Source organism: Apodemus sylvaticus, chromosome 22 (genome assembly GCF_947179515.1).
Source record: "Apodemus sylvaticus chromosome 22, mApoSyl1.1, whole genome shotgun sequence".
Taxonomy (NCBI): domain Eukaryota; kingdom Metazoa; phylum Chordata; class Mammalia; order Rodentia; family Muridae; genus Apodemus; species Apodemus sylvaticus.
In genome coordinates, this window is record NC_067493.1 from 53117 (window position 1) to 58520 (window position 5404).

The 5404-nt window shown below is 47.0% G+C and overlaps 1 pseudogene; it reads right to left on the reverse strand.

Moving 5' to 3' along the window:
* Positions 1-376: 376 nt before the first annotated feature.
* Positions 377-1294, reverse strand: LOC127673179 (protein lin-28 homolog A-like; annotated as a pseudogene).
* Positions 1295-5404: the final 4110 nt, after the last annotated feature.

Genomic DNA, 5404 nt, shown 5'->3' on the forward strand with positions numbered 1-5404 from the left:
AAAATAGCCTCGCCTTGCTCCTGAGAGTCCCTTCCGCAGAACACAGTAGCTTGGAGGGTCATGAATCTTGGTTTGACGCTTGTTTCCCATCCTGTCTGGCACGTGGAAATATCACACAGCCTTCTACAAAAGAAGAACTTCTCTATCCCAGTCACTTGGCCAAGCCTCAGATAAAGCATGCAGGTTCTAGGGCGGCTCCCCCACAAAAGCCTTCACTTGCTTTGATATAGAGTCTGGTAGGAGTTCCTTTGCCTCACTCTTTACCTGCCTCCAAGGAAAGACAGGGTGACACTGGGAACCCGGCCTGAGACAAGACCTGAGACACTGCAGTGCAAGCTACCCACACAACCCCCTTTAGCCCCACTTTCTCCACGCTGCAGATTGATGCCTCCTCCCTGAAACTCCCCATTAGCCAGAGAATAACCCGATTCCTGGGCCTCAATTCTGGGCTTCTGAGAGCAGGGCAGGGCTCTGCATCTCTTCCTCTTCCTCCGGGAAGTAGGCAGGATTTCCCTGAGAACTGGGGCCCTGCTGGGCCTTCAGTGGACAGGAGGCTACCCTATGGTTGATGCTTTGGCAAACGTGGCACTTCTTAGGCTGGGGTGGCAGCTGCACTTGGGCTGGGGTGGCAGCTGCATTCCTTGGCATGGTGTTCTAGCCCACCACAGTTGTAGCGCCTGTCCCCTTTGGACCTTCACTTCTGCAGGCTCCTCCACTTTGGCCTCTGCTCACTCTCAATACAGAGCAGGCCACCAGGGCCAGTGACAGGCATGGATTCCAGACCCTTGACAGACTTCTCAAAGGTGAACTCCACTGCATCGCCCTCGGTGAGGCTTCGGGAACCTTCCATGTGCAGCCTACTCTGGTGCACAAAGATGTCCACAGCGGGTCTAGCACGACCCTGGCGCGCAGTTATGAATGGGAAGCTGAACCCCAGGCTCACCTTGAACCCTGTGCAGCAGCTGAGGCCCCTCTGCAGCTCAGGCCCTGTAAGCCTCTGGCTCCTTCTTCACTGCCTTGGCTCAGCTGCCTGCAAACCGAGCCCATGGTCTTCGACTGAGCCCTGGCCCCGGGCCCCAGGTCGGGTGGCTGCTGACCCCAGAGAAGTCCGCAGGCAAAGGGGTGGTTCGGAGAAGAGGCTGCTACATCTTCCTCCGTGCCTACAGCACAATTTTTAAGAAGGAGTTCATAAGTCTTATTTCTTTATGTCAAAAAATTAATTTTGTGTTAAAGATGATTTCACATAGAAAAATCCCAGAATGTCACCATACCAACCTGTCACTAAAAACTTCATGGTGCCCTGTGTTCTCTAGGCTCAGTTTTGATGAATTATTAAAGACAATCTTACTTCATCTGTCTCTGTTTGTGTTGGTGGTTGTATTGTTGCAGAACAAGGGAAGGACTAATTTACAGGCTGTGTGAGCTTTCCATACATGCACAAGTACACACAGATACAGCAGAATCTCTTAACTGAACATTGAACGTTTACATAGAGATGCTCAGATGTGAGGGGAATCTTTGCCTTAGGACTTTATTCTGTTCAATCAGTATCAAGGTGACGAAATGGCTTGTCTTTGGTTCCTGCTCAACTCACAAATTTCCCTCTTCTTCTTTACCTGTACTCCGTGTCGTCTGTGTTTCCTCAATTACTAAATACTTTCACTAAGTATTATTAAAATATTTTGCAGGAGTTTTGTGGAATAATAATATGTAATATTGAGTGAGTATACATTCCCAGAAAGAAAGACAAATAGGAAATAAAGAAATAAAGAGCCATAAAGAAAGAAAAAAGAGACATGTTCTTCCTCATTGTGTATCACAGCCTAATATGCATGCATACACAAATACACACCCACACACACATACACACACATGAATAAGGAGAAGAAGAAAGAACAAATATTAGGTAATGTGGAAGGACTGAATATAAGGAATTAATATGAATCATGCAAGCTAATTACTTTTCTAGTGCCAAATCCTTGTGGGTTTTCATTTGTTTTAGTGGACAGATGCACAAAAATATAATTTATAATGCAATTGTAAGATCCACCATGAAGTTACATAGTTTCAAATTGGCTTCTCTAATTGGACAAAAGTTTACTAAGATGAAAGATTTAGGTACAGTTAATTTTTGTTACATTAGTTTTGTACTTTCAAGTCATTTTAGTTATAAAGAGTTCTGTATATGAATTTATAAGGAAAATAGTCCAATGTACATCTAATGTACACTATCTTACTTTCAAGATGATTTAAAATTATTTTTAAATGGACATGTATTACATTTGTGTGGTAAGAATCATAGAGATAGTTCAAATCGCCTGGGCACGTGGCAAGGAATCAAATGGTGTACCCACATCAAATCAAAATAAAACAAAATGCAGTCCAGCATGTGGGCCCAGGTCCAGCCGACTCTCCTTCTCCTGTCATTTTTCAGATGCCTGCTTAGGTGGGCCATGCCTGCTTACTTGAGGTGATAATGAGGTCACTGGTCCTTAATGCAGTTTTAACCCGTATTCTTGTTCTTCACATCAGTGGGGGGAAGTTGACCTGTCCATTGACTCAAGAGATCCTCCACGATGATGAAGTCTTGCTACTCAAGCTTAGCTCTTTATATGAGACCCAGAAAACATGATCTAAGTTCGAGAGAAATGCGAGATGCCATGTTTATTGTATACAACGTTGTATGCTCAGGGCTTAAGCTTCCAGGCTAAGGCAAGAGGTGTTCCTGTGCAGACAGGTGACAGAGTATGGTGGTCTCCAGCCTGTGTGAAGAAGGGAGGCAGAGTCTTGGTCCATTTATACCCGATGTCTGCGCCAGGTTTTCCCTTTCTCTTTGCATACGCTTGGGTTGGTCATGGAGAGAAGCAGGAGTAAACACTACGCTTCCTTCTTATGGCTCATCTGTTTTCAAAGACAGGACTAAAGCTCAGTGAGGGCAAGTCTGGAGCTAGAGGGTGAGCCTCAGATGTTGAGTAACATTGGAAAATCCTCACCCCTGAGACAAAGGCTAGGCAGTGGCAAGCCACACAGAACCTAGGGATGGTCAGTTCAAGAAGTAACTCGTCAGACTAGGTGGTCTGGTACTGTCAGGTCCCACAGAAAGAGGCTATGGCTGTGTCCTTTGGTAGACCCACCTGCTTCACCAGTTTTAGTAGACAACTCAAGAAAATGAGGTCAGTTTTAAAGGCCAATTTTATGCCAATAAGATTTTGTTTTCTGAGCCAAGGACTAGACAACACAAACATGGATGATGATGAACTCCAGTGACTGTCGTCCAAAGTTCTGAGGTCAGTCAGAAATGTGAAGCAAGGAAAGTAAATTGCAACCATATTGATTTTAAGGTTCCTTTGACTATGTGGTATTTGGGGGGGGGGTCCCTTTGACTAGGTGGTGCTTTGAATGGGTTCCTTCTCAGTTAGTGATGCTATTTGGGGAGTTTGAGAAGGTGCAGCCTTGTTTGCAGTCTGTCTCTAGGTGGAGAAAGGAAGATCCAGGCTCTGAGGAGCCTGCAACAGCCAGGCCTGACCAAAGGCCCAAGGGAGTCCTGGGGAAAGGTGGTCGCTCGGCCTCTGCTCTTCTTTTTGTGGCCGGTAGATGGTGCTAGATGCTAGCCCAGGCCTAGCTGGGGCCTTGGAGGAACTAACTGCTGTTCTGTCTTATAGGAAAAGGCTCTGCCAGACATGAAGAAACTCTGACAGTACGGACTCAGTAACTGATTCAGGACACTGGATGTGCTATGAGTGTGTTGTTATTTCTTGTCTCCAAGCTCTGCGGCTCTTAGAGTCTGGTCCCCCTTTAGGAGTTGGAAACCACATGCAGAGTGGAACAACTGGGTAGTAGACATTTGCCTCTTTCCTTTCTAAAACATTAGCCTTTCCGAGGAGGAGTACAGATCCCTTCCCTTGTGAGCTCAGAAGGAGCTTTACTTTACCCATTTTGGGCAGGTAGGAAGGACAGAAATAGAGACAACTGGGTCTGGAGCCGCCCTCAGCTGCAGAGTGAATGGGTCTTATAGGTCGTTCTACATCTGCTTCTGAATAGTGTGCCTAGCACATAGTGTGTGCTTCACTAAGTGAATGAATGATGGAGTGAGTGAGTCTATGGATAGAGTTGTTCAGACTTTTCTCCTGGGTTTACCCTCTGGATCTATTTGGGACTGGAGCCCGCTCCTCTGCATAGAGATTTCAGGAGCAGCCTAATGGGAAGGGTGGACCTTGGAGGCCCACGTAGCTGTAGCTGTGATGTTCACACTTGCCTGTCGAAGGGAGTTCTTCTCTTCACTGTGTGAGCATCATGAATATCCATCAAGTGTTTGGTACATCTTTCTAAACTCCAAAATCTCCTGTCTACAAATAGGCCTCCTCAGACCAACAAATAATAAAGGTCTGTCTGTCTGTAGAGTTTATAGATATTGGCTTTGCTCCCTAGGCATGCAGAGCTTGGGGAAATGGATGGACTTTTGGAGTTGGCCAGTGAGAACATGGAAAGATGGGTCTGTCTGTTGGGCCCTGGGGTGGCGGGTCTCAGTGCACATAGCCAGTGTAGACAGAAGGGAATATTATCTAAGTAGGCACATGAACAAACATGGAAATGGCTTTGCTGGTTGTTTTTCCTGGGCCAAGACTCAAACTCTGCTGAGTGCTTGGTTTCACTGAGGGCTGGAAGGGGGCAGGTCAGTCAGAACTGTGGCTAAGGGAAATGGGAAAGGGGCAGACAATTTGTGCGATCCTTCAACACCTAGAGTCAGAGTGAAGCAGTGAATGGGTGAAGCTTGGGGGAGCTGGGATAAAAGTGAAACTCTGTCAGAACACAGACTGTGGGAGGGAGGGGAGGCTTCACAGCTGCCCCTGCAGAGGCCCCGGTGCTTCAACTGTGGGAGGTGAGGACCACAAACAGAAATGAGTGAAGGGGGAGCTCAGAGTGAGAGCTGTGCTCTGGGCAGCTCTGGTCACCCAGTCTTGGGATGTTCTTGGGGAACTTCTCTGGGATTTATTTAATAACAATCGCTCATGTTGAAACCTTTACCTTGTTCCTTCTCTGTTTCCAGTCTTCATTGCTATCTCCCAGCTCCAGAGACATCTTTAAAAGGCACTATGTGCTGGAAAGGAACACCAAGAGAAACTAGCAGGACCGGGAGATTCACAATCTGCTCAAATTCAAAATCCTGGAGAGGTGATTCCACCCATGTTGGGATGAGCACTGGCAGACACTGTGTGGTTGGAGAAGGTGAGCTCCCCAGAGACCAGCATCCAGCAAGGGACTGGAGGACAGATTGGAAGTCCCACATCTCTTTTCAGGTCCCACAGACCAAGATCTCCATCCTGCTGTATGGAGCCTCCTCAGGGCCACTTAGCTGTAAATTCAAACAGCTGTAAAGGTCAGTGCCCTACCGCCCCGCCTCTCC